General features: G+C 34.0%; 1 protein-coding gene across 1 annotated transcript in view; it reads left to right on the plus strand.

Annotated features, from left to right (window-relative positions):
- The window catches only part of Meltrin (disintegrin and metalloproteinase domain-containing protein meltrin), a 54,741-nt gene that overhangs the window by 1,045 nt on the left and 41,002 nt on the right, over positions 1–12,694 (plus strand). The gene's annotated exons all lie outside the window — the stretch shown is intronic.

Here is a 12,694-nt window from a genome sequence, read left to right on the forward strand (position 1 = left end):
GTTATTATACATGGAAGAGCGGCACTTCCAATCACAAGTTCCCTATGAATGGTTAAATGGAAGTCACAACACTAGTTTAATTTTGTATCGTCTTTTGTTAAAGCAATGAATACCTTTTGATTTTTAATTTTCCTAGTTGGGATGAACACAGGCTGATTAAGTTTTTTTTTCTTAAATATGTGTGGATAGAGTCACGGACAATAGCTAGTGTCATATAAAATAAAGTAATTTATCACATATTTCATACAGTTAAAATAATGTGTGTTTAAAAATAAATTAAAGCATTCAAATTTAACAATAGTTTACTTGAGGGGTGAATGTAGCTTTTGTTACCCCGAGGGTTCGTTTATGACTATGGAGCGGTGAGGGATGCACGTGTTTTTTTGGTAATAAACTTTGTTAATAATAGCTGTAGGGTGAAATGCGCAACGATTGCTTTAAACACGAAAATATTTATTAGAAAATGGCTTATTTTGTTTAGTTGGTAACATCGTAATTTTTTTTTAATCTCTTTGTCATAAAGGTAGACATGTAGTTCGTTTCCACTGCCAAAGCGTAAATACAAAAACATATACCCATTCCTCATATTGTCTTTGAATAAACAGAGATAGCAATATGTTTTTTCATGTTTTTCGGTAGTTTACTCTCAAAACATTGAATACTGGGCGAAAAGTAGACCTTTTCCAATTGTTACAGTGGTACCAACTTATTAAAACTAAAGTAAGCAGTTATAGATGTTATTTGTTGTTAGTTGTACATGGTGTGGAACGATGGCGTCCCATGCAATAAAATAAAATGCACGTCGTTTGGAAGGCAACGCACCCACTTCGTCAACAGCTGTTTATAGATCGACAATTATACGTTGACCCCTCCCAGCTCTCTTCAACTGTGCAGCGTCAGGGCCGGTAAAGATTTGTTACTAGGGTGAACATGTAAATATTTTATTTTATTATTTTTACTTTTATAAGAAAATCTTATCATATCTTCACAGATTTTTCTGTAATATTCTGAAAATTGTGAGAATAAGTCACGTGAAGTTCAAACGGATGGATAAGGGAATCGTCATAATATTTATTGAATTTTTTTTCACCTTGGTTTACAATAATTAGGTGTTATTTTGTATTTTACATATGTTTATGTTTTTGGCAAAAATATTAATCAATTTAATACCATAATTAAATCTAGAATGTCCTGTATTTAGATAATAGTTGTGGTGTACGTATGAAGAAGTTGTCAGTCCATGTTATACTGGTTGGTGGTTATTTCTGGATGCAGCACTATGGGAATGGTGACTTCCACGCGGGGACACGACGCGCTTCCTTCGTGACGTCACGTCCGAATGATTTTTAATTAACTTGTCCCTTCCCTTAAATAGTTTTGAATACACTAACATAGTACACATTATATTAATAAGTTATAAATTATCTTATTAAATCATTTCAGTTGTAATTTTAAATTGGATTTAAACGCAATTACATACACATCACACAGAAGACAGACGTGAAGAGGAAAGGTAATTCCGCGTTTCGTCTGATGATTATCCTTATCACACGCCTAATATCCCCATTCCGATCCCATTTTTGAGGTGAAGATGCATAGAAAGGGGAAATATTTATTTTCTTTTCGTCTTGTCTTGGCTAAAGATAGGCACCACCGCGTCTGCAATTGTAGACGTCTCTGTGCAGCGGTGGTTTTCCTTTCTCCGCAAATTAAGGTGGCCGCTTGCTCATATGTCACTTTATGATATAAAAAACCCTATATGAAGGAAAATTAAACAATATTAGAACATTAAATAGTTTATTAAGATCAGTTACAATCACGTTTGGTCTGGATGAAACGCTTTTTTTTACTACAATACTTCAAAATAACATTCTACAATAACAAGGTGTTCAATGGGACAGTGTAGTAACAATTTTTGCTTCGGTATAAAATGAATGAAGACATTATATAAACAATCGAATTGAATTCAAATGTATAAGTAAAGGCCTTAGCAACTTAAAGCTGTTCCACACAATGCAGTATTAGTTTACATGAGTTCCGTATAAGAGTTCATTCACACGCCCCTAATAATATTTTCTGCGGGGGCACAAAGTATCCACGCTGTCGGCGTCATATCAACAAACTGGGAACAATCATAATAAACGCGGCCGTTCGCATTCGTTACAATCAACTGGAAACTATCCGATATTGATTGATTACTCGTCTTATTACTCACCAACAAACAATAGATGAATCCGCAAGTTAAACAAAGTACAATCGCGTCTGTTCGCGGTATTACGGTTACAGAAATTAGCTTTGCACCAAACAAGGAACGAACTATGATTGAACAGATAAAAAATCTCCTCACCACTATCAGAATTCTCGGCATTAAGTGAATTGCCAAATGAAGAGTTATATTTACGAAGACCATCCTAAAGTCGCTTTACTAAATAAATTATACAGACCATGGCCTCTGTCATGTCTAAATCGATAGATTAACATCTATATGCGGCTTGGTCATGTAAAACATTTAAATTATTGCTCCATATTTGATCATTTAACCTTCCAAAGACTGTATAAGGTTGCTTCGTAGAATAAAATTGACTTAAAAACTTAAGTATCTGTTACATTGCTAATGTCAAGTTAAAAAGGACACGGTTTTTTGGTTGATGTTGGATATTGATATTTTGAAATTAAGTAAAAAACAAAAACCTATCGCTTGTCAACTTTTTCCTTGCATAGAAATAGCTTATGCTTTCTTGCAGGCTACATTTTGTTTCTGTGACAAATTATATCCAAATTAAGCCGTTTAGTAAACATCCATTCAGATTATGGAAAACAAGGTATCTAACAGATAAAAAAATATAGGTTAAAAAACAGAAAAGTATTTTAAGGTTTCTTATTTAATACGGAACAATAAAAATTATTATTGTCGGTAGAATTAACGCAATAGGATGTACGGATGAAATGGTTCAAATAAAATAGTACTTTTTTGACATGTGCAAGTTCCATATGTTTTTAAGCCGTACAAGCTCGCGCAGGAAATCGAATGCTGGACTGCATTAAATATGAGACATGTTTATATATGTTTATGGTTGTACTGGGCCGTGTCATAGACAGGGTGTTACCATGAATCAGAGAAGACAGTTGTTCTCAAACTTCAAGTACTTACTATTTGGCTGGCAAAGATCCGTGGAACCTAACGTGTTGTACGATGTTTTTGAGAATATATTGAAAAAAACGAAGGATTAGAAAGTTGATACGGATTTGTATTTGATGCGATCCAGCCAAGTAGCCATTATTATAAATAATTAGCTGTCGCCCATGACTCCATCGGCGTGATATTATATTAAAAAAAAATAGTAGTCTATGTGTTCTTCCAGGCTATGTTCTACATCCATGTAAAATTTCAGCGAGATGTTTTAAACCGTCCTGGAGATATCTTCTTATAAACATCTATCAATGACTCCAAAGATGAAAATCTATATCACTAATAAATCTACGTTTTTATATGTATCTAAAGTTTAGGAATATTATTTCGTACTAAAGTTTGAGAACCGCTGGTGTGCAGTACACGTGCGGCCGTATTCTGACATTTATTGTCTCACTGCTGACCCCGTTTCCAGGCTACACGGCTGGCACTATCCAGGACATCCAACTGATTACAATCTAGGCTTATTTTGATTTTATAACAGGATAATCTACTTTATGTTAAATAGTGTGGATAAGACATTTATTTCTATTTTAGTTTGTTATTTTCTAGTATCTTATATCTGCTGTTGTAAAGCAAACTAAAAAGGATGGATTATATTATGAAGACTGAAGACAGGCGTGAAGTGGAAGCAATTCCTCGTTTCGTCTGATGAGTGTGCGTCCCAGAGGCCTAATTTAGTCCTCTTTCCCTTCCTACACTTTTTCTTATAAGGATGGGAAGTGGAAGTGGACTTTCCGGGTGAGAGGATGCATGGAAATGTTTTCTTTCTGTGCATCCTCTCCTCCGTCGATTAAATGTAGGCAACGTATATATGCGTATGTCTATGGGCAACGGTGACTTCGCTATTTCAGCGATTTCATGTGGTCGCTCGCTCGTTTGCCACCTTATGATATAAAAAAATGTGAAATCGAACTTATCCGTAGAATAGCTACCTTCATCATTAATACGTTCAATGCTTTAGACGTGTAATCTATAGTAATATTTTAAAGAGGTTTGATTTTTTGTTTGCATTGAATAAGCTCCGAAAGTACTGAATCGATTTGAAAAATTCTTTTACAGTTGCAAAGCTGGATTTTTTTTTTAATCCTATGCGAACAGTCAAGGGCCACTGCCAGTGTTAAATGTAAATGCTGACCGGGTTGAACAGATTGTAACATATAATTGTGTACTTTAGGATTTATATGCGGACATCTTGATTGCAATGCGAAGACGCCACGCTGTGAACGTGTGTTGAATATTTTCCAGCAAATAAACAGTTAAGAGTACGTTTAGCTGATAACAGCGTATTTGTGATGAGGTTAACAATGTATCGAGTACTGTTAAACATCCCAGAAACGGGGACAATTTGTGTGGCCAGCAGTGTAATGCATTAACAATTTAGTACACTTTAAATTAGTCTTTCCCAAAGTGGGCGATAATGCCCCCTTGTGGGCGCTGCAGGTCTCAAGTTGCGGGTTATAGTAAAAGTTTCGTTTAGAATTCTCTGTTAATATACATATATAGGTCACAATAATTAATTAATTTAATTTGAAGTTATAGCGGTTTATAAATATGAAAATATGGGGGCGCTAAAAATATGTATAATCAAAGTGGGCAGTAGACAAAATAAGTTTGGGAACCGCTGCTTTAAATCAAATTATTAGTTATCTTGCGTCGTAAGTAATTTGGAGAAAGAAAGATGACAGTATTTTATCTTTTAATTACCTCATATGATATAGATTTTATGGAAGATAAGCAGATTGAGGTAATAAGCACGTATGTAATTAAATTGCTGTTACTTCCAAAGGCACGTAAATCCATGGAATTTAATTCGCTTCCCACTCAGGATCGAATCCACTAAATTGTGAGGGTAAGATGGTGAGTAACATCTCAAGTCAATCATCTTAAATGTCGTCTTTTTAATTAGACCAAATTAATTATCTGAATAAGGTGAGCCTAAAACTGATTTACTGGATAGAAAACACGAAATAAAACGTGAAAACAAGGCGTGCTGGCCATTAGGTAATTGATCCTATGGGCGTTAAATAAAAATGCTTTAGACGGCAACGCTATATTATGCTAGAATAACTGTTATTTCTAGCAGCAGCTAATTTATTTGGAGTTGGCTGTAACACGCGATGCCTTTGCCTCATGGTGCTAATGGCGGGAATTAATTTTTTTGTACTTAAATCGCATTAGTTTACGAACATAATTAATTGACTCTTAGTATTTAATTTATTAAATTTTCACACGAATTCATTAAATATAACTAAATTAATTTAGAACTCAGGTATTCACGGTCATTTAGGTAAAAAAATATGAACAAAACGACTGTTTTTCAGTTTTCGACTTCAACAATCAAATTACAAATGTACCTATTTACATTTTTGAGTTTAAAACCAAGAACGAGGTTAGTGATAGATTTTTTTTAAGTATATGAGCATGATTTAGCGAAATATAAACGGGAGAAGCAATCAAGAAATCGTTATCTAGAGCGTTGCTCGTTGAATCATAGGCGTAGTAGAATTGGTAAAATAATCAATATAAAATGGAACTGTGTTCGAATAGTAGATGAAATATGTGCACGCAATCGTACTAAAAATTACTTGGAAATTGTGCCGTGAGAATTTGTGAAATACCTTAAGGTTCATTACACACTTATAGGCTAGTGCCGTGCTTCGAAAGTATTAAAATCGTAAGCTGGTGTTAAATGTAGTGGCTAAAGTGCTTTGCCAGAAAATAATGGTTTGCCCGTGCCCACAATTTTTTTTTAATTTATAAATCTCTAGCTTTACCCCGCGTCTTCGTGCACGCTAAAAAAAACTTAATAATAACCTATATGTTCTTTAAGACTATGTTCTACATATGCCAAATTTTAAGCCGTTCTGCAGATAGCTTCTAACAAACAGTCATACATCCAAACATTCGCATTTATAATAGTAGTAAGATTATATTTTGACACTAGTGATCGCCCGCGACTCCGTCCGCACAGAATTAAAAATAACATACTTCCCGCCTACTTACTGCCTGTGCGCTCTTCTAGACTATGTTCTACATCTATGCTAAATTTCATCGAGATGTGTTGAGCCGTTCTGTAGATACGTTCTAACAAACATCCATACATCCAAACATTCGCATTTAAAATAATAATAAGATTATATAGCCTATAGTGTTAGTAAAAGTGTATATGAGTTGTTTCCGTGTGCATTAGACTTATTGGCGTTTGGCCAGTTTGTGCTTTACTGACCGTTGCGTGTTCGATAAATAAACAAGCATCGATAACATTGTTGTTGAGTTCATTGACCTCTACACCATTGTTTTAAACTGAACACCTGAAGTTGTTTTAAACTTTATAGACGATGATGATGGGTTAATGATTGTTGGAACTGTAGCTGTGTTATCTCTTTCGTAACAATTAGTTGGAAATATTTAGGTTGATTTGTATTAGAAATTGTGAAATCATTAGCGCTCGCCCGCGACTCTCTCTCTGCATATGTGTTCTTCCAGATTATGTTCTATATGTATGCCTAATTGTATAGAGATCCGTTCAGCTGATCTGGAGATACCTTTAAACATCCATCCATCTGAACATTCGCATTTATAATATTATATATATTTATAAAATAATATTAATAAGTCATTGACGTCTGTCTATTATTATATTAAGATGCAGTTTTACTGTAGAGCTATCATACTTCTTATCTTACTTATAAATGCGAATGTTTGGATGGATGGATTGATGTTTGTTTGAAGATATCTCCGGAACGGCTCATCCGATCACGATGAAATTTGACATGGTTGTAGAACATAGTCTGGAAGAACACATAGGCTACTTATTGATTTTTTTGATTCTGTGCGCACGAAGTAGCGGGCGATTTCCAGTATTAGCATATATTAGTGGATTTTGTTACACACTTATGTACTATGTTTTGATGACATTATGTTCTATTGTTGAAGGAAATATTTACTATAATTACATACTATTATTATTAGATTCAGACCCTTTTCTGTACATAGGCTTGCTTATAATAGCGTCAAAAATTTAATATTTGTATTCATAATGCCGGATTGCAAATGTCTTGCCTAACGGAATATTGAAAACTGCCAATAAACAGGAAGTCGTACAAGTATCCTATTTAGTCACGCATAGACGATATCCGGTTATTATACTCTTATGACAGGTTATGACGGATATTTAAAACAGCTCTTTTATAATTAGTCATGACTTATTGTGGGTTTCTGAGACCAAAATCTCCATCGGAGCTTACCCTAAGTCAAGGGTAAAAAGGCCACGGGCTGGTTGACTTCACACATCCAAAACGGACCGAAATCTCCATTTAAAACATATTGTTTGGTTAAAGCCGACAGGATATGTTTTATACACAGATTTTGACTCAAAAAAGCAACGGTTAGTGACAATAGTTTGGTTATTAAACATGATAGAATTTTTTGGACGAAAGTTAACATGAAAATATTAACATCTCTCACATTATATCTGAAATGAACTGAGATAAAAATGTTTTAGTATTAATGTTTCAGCAATGAAAACCCACTGTAAATTGCTAAGAGAACATTAACCACAAAACATTTTTTATGATATTGAAAAACGTCTTCCTTCGTCAAATGTCTGCGTTCGTTCTCATTACTCTTTGGTACAATGTTCTACTTTTTATTTAATAGCGTTAAAGATTTTTGCAATTTCAAGGCTATTTGTTTACGTTTCATATTTATATGGATTATTTTGATGATGCGATTATCGTACTTATCTGAAGGTAATACGAGTTAAAATTGTATTCAACTGCACTTTAATTATGGATTATCCAGCAAAAGTAGGAAGTTAATGTGTGCTAGATTTTGTAGAACAGATAAAGATCAATTTAAAGTTACGTCGGTCTTAGTGACTTCGTGTTGACGATAGAGATGTTTGGAAGAAAATCCGACACTGTGCCGGTGTATCGGCGCAACACTAGCCTTATTAAAATGTCAACGTTTATGTCCCCTCACTAATTATTCTGTCACTTGACTTGGTAACAAAAGCGCGCCATTCGCGCCAAAGGATTCAAATGAATAACGTCTAAAATTAGGTTGATGATAACTAAGAAAGATGCATCATAACGACGGTACAAAATTAATAGATTATTGCTCAGTAGGTTTCATGTAAAAGTTGAACTTTCACTTGTTTTACCAAGCTTGAACACTTTTGAATATCACGAAAGTAATCATTTTTTTAAACAAAAAGTTTTATACTAACAAACATATGTAAATACTTATTCGATTCATTGTATTTATTGTCAGTATAATGTCTAGAACTGTTTCATTCTAGTATATACTTTTCATAGGTCAAGTAATATAAACAGATCGAAATACAACTGGTTCGTAATGTATCTGGTTTTAAAATGTAAACTGTAATGTGTGCATTGGCCTTGTATGTTGGCGATTTAATTGGCTCGATTTATACCGTCTTCAGTCTCATGTCTCGGATCTTGTTTGTACTAAAGTGGACGCTGTTATCGTGGTTAGTTCTGCTAGATATATATTAATTGTAATTTGCAGGTCATAGGTTCGATTTTCATATGTACATTATTCCGACGTTCTTACGGTGAAGGAAAACATCTTGATGCAACTTGCACATATCTGAGAACTAATTTCAAAGATATATGCGAGTCAACCAACCCGCACTGGGCCGGAATGGTTGACTATGACCTAGTCACCATTAATTTACGGTAGGCTACGAGTTCCTAGCTAGTGCTTCGATCTCTATATAAAACTTTGTAAATAAGATCTATAAAAGACAATCTAAAACAGTAACCATCAAGTTGTCAGTTGAAGCGAATGCGTTTTGTTCTAAATTTAAAAGCACGTACCGCGTCTGGGAACGCTGAGAACGAAAAGAATGAAAAAAAGGTAATCTGTATTGGAAACGTCCGGTAGACAATGAGGCTAAGAAACGATGTCTTTCCTTACTCCAAAAAAAGATATTTTATTGAAAATAGTAGAAAATATTCTTTATGAACGTCGCATAGATAATATTATAAAATGATTCCTTAAATTCTTTCAATAGTTGTCATACTTTGAGGCAAAAGAGTTTAAAATGTGGCTGTATTTCAATGCATTTAACATAATATCAAAACAATAAGGCACGACATTTTCTTTGTCACTGGCCAGGAACAACCTTTATAATATTTCCTGGTGCTATAAATCAGCCATTACCATTATTACATATATAGATAGATAACATAGTCTATACTTCTTAATTTTACTAATGTATGGATGTATGTTTGTTACAAAGTATCTCCTGAACGGCTCAACGGATCTCGATGAAATTTGACATAGATGTAGAACATCTGGAAGAAGACATAATTAAGTTTATTTTCTAAGTCCCGCGTGCACGGAATCGTGGGCTACAACTAGTCATGTCATAATGAAAGTAATCATTTACAATATCGAACACCTTTAAAGTTTAATAACATTTTTAATGTTTTTCGTAAGAATTTATGCTTGAATACATTTAATGTTTATAGAGGGTGTTAAATCAAAAGGTCCTTTTTATGTGTACGCGCCCTAATTAGGATTCATTCAACTTTAAGATATACGGAAATTGTACAGTTATCGTGGACGTTATCACTACGCTCGTGATAAAGGACTGAAATTGCTGTTGTCCAATATGGAAGTTTTATGGTGTTTAGTCACATTTAAGATTTTTTTTATTTAAGAACAAAAAAAAAATACCTTCTATGTTGTCTGTTGGTTCTAATCTCACTAATATTATAAATGCCTATGTATGTATAGATGGATGGATGTTTGTTTGAAGATATCTCCAGAACGGCTAAACAGATCTCGATGAAATCTGGCATACATACAAAACATAGTCTGGAAGAATGCATACGCTACATAATTATGCTTGTTTTCAATTCTGCGCAGACGAAGTCGCAGGCGACAGCTAGAAAAAAAAATACATTGATTGGTTTTGTTACACTTTAATGTACATTTTAGTAAGCGATAAATCACTCTGAGTACGGTAGTAACTCTTTTAAAAATCGAGTAAACGACAGAATTGAAGGATTCTTTTGAACGGAGATTCCAAGCTGGGTTAATGTTTAACGTTATTTGCCCTCATTTTTACATTAGCGTGGCCATTACCGTGACATTTATATTAAAAAATTGTTGTCTCTACTTTTTCTTTAAGTGAAAGAGAGATGGCGATATTTGCTGTACAAGATACGAAAACAATAAAACGGTCAACGAATTGCAATTTTCTTCAGCGCAATATTCGCAACGTTTAAACGAAGCGGTCAAAATCAATTCCAAGTTTCAACCGATACCGTTAACTTTGACTCTGTGATTGTGACCAGCGAATAAATAATAGTATTTTTATATTTAGATATCGTAACTAGCTATCCACCGTGACACTGGCCGCGAGAAATTAAAAAAAAAACTTAATAACTAACCTATGTGTTCTTCTATTCTGAGTTGAGATGTTCCGGAGATACCTTCAAACAAACATCCATCCATCTCAACATTCACAATATGACTATTATATAATATGACTAAGATAATAAAACAGTTTATTAAAGTATAGTACATTCAGTCCAGCTTAGTTTTTTTTATTTTATTTACGCGTGGGTGACGAATTTTTATTCATACGGTAGGAAAGTGTGTAGTGTAGTCGATTCATCCAAGATCACAGATGAGTCACGCCCGGCGCCTCTTGTCTCATCACGTAGACTAGTTAGCACTTAGCACGTGCCGTGTTTGAATATGTACATTTACATGAATAATCTTCGAAGTTCGACCAAGTACAATACTACTACGACTACTATAAGTAATAATCTTACTAATATTATAAATGCGAATGTTTAGATGGATGGATGTTTGTTTGAAGGTATCTCCGGAACCCAACGAATCTTGATGAAATTCGGCCTAGATGTAGAACATAGTCTGGAAGAACACATAGGCTACTTTTTTTTAATTCTACGCGGATCGTGTCCCGTTTTACAGCTTGTTATAGTTGCATAGTTTCAATACAAAATAATGCAATTAATATGCATTTGTGTAATTCCCAGCGGCTAATTCAACGTTTACTTCAAAGTATTGGTTAATTATATTATATATTATATTAAGGAATATTTGCTTAAATTTTTCCTGTGTGTTTAGTATAACACATGACATTTTACCGTATTTAATTAAAAACAAACATTTTCCGTTATAATTTTTCCTTTTAAACTCTAATGAAAATAATTAGTGTTACAAAACTGTTTATTCCATTTTTAAAATTTAATATTGCTAAATATAATAAAATGTACTCTTCTTGACCACAGACAAATGAAATCTGTTAACAAGGTTAGTAAATGTAGAGATTGTAAAAAAAAAGTAGCGTAAGTCGACTAAGATTCGTAATTATTTATCACTAATATTACGTCCGTTAAACAATAAAATATTTATTGGTAATATTTAAATAACAGGTCAAAGAGTGATTTACAAAAAGAAATTACTGAAAAAATTCTTCATACGAGTACAGAGCCGTTATATGTGTTTATTGCCGATGAAAATACTATGACACTCTGTAGAAAAAGACGAATTGATTGACACCCCACTCGTCGAAATCTGTTCAGTCGTTTAGGCTCTAGGCCATCACATACACATACATAAAAACAAACTTATGTGAAAAACATTACCCTCATGCCAGTCGAGCAATAATATATAATAGTTAAGGGTTTCTTGAATTAATATGATTTGTTATTGATGTTGCATAGATAATATTATTCAGTGATATTTAATTATTATTATTAATTAGAGCGTCGGTGGCTCAGTGGTCAAGCACTTGACTTGCAATCTGCAGATCCTAGGTTCCAATCCCACCATGTACCAATGTGTTTTTCGATTTCCGATTTACATATGTACATTTATCCGACGTTCTTACGGTGAAGGATAACATCGTGATGCAACCTGCACATATCTGAGAAGAAATTCAAAGATATGTGTGAAGTCAACCCGCTCTTGGCCAACGTGGTTGACTATGGCCTAATCACCCTTAACTTAGGGTAGGCTCCGAGCCCCTCTGTGGGGACGTACAGTGAGCTGATGATGATATTTAATTAATGCATGTAATAACCATGACATTCAATTGTTATAACTTCTAACTAGTAATTAATTAAATTGATAGTTCTTATCACAGTTCGTGTGAACCGGGTTATTCCGCATGCGGTGTTAATTCGCGTTATTATTGTTGTTAAATATACTTTCCTGTTTATATTTTGTATGCATTTATATCGTTACTTTACTAAAAACTAAAGTCTCGACTGTGAAAATGTTTCTTGATAGCAAAGGTGGCAAAGATGCAGCCTACAATTTTTTCAAGGCATTGCAAGATATGCCGCCAACGTTTATTTTATGATAAAAGTTAGGTAAATCTGTTAACTGAGCGTTTTGCCTCCCCCTAAACTTGTTGTTCGAGACATAGGCCCCGGCTTGCCAGCCCTACAGAAGAGATGCAAAGATGAATGAATGAAAATATGACGAAAT

Source organism: Papilio xuthus, unplaced genomic scaffold (assembly GCF_000836235.2).
Source record: "Papilio xuthus unplaced genomic scaffold, Pxut_1.1 DF827756.1, whole genome shotgun sequence".
NCBI classification, from domain to species: domain Eukaryota; kingdom Metazoa; phylum Arthropoda; class Insecta; order Lepidoptera; family Papilionidae; genus Papilio; species Papilio xuthus.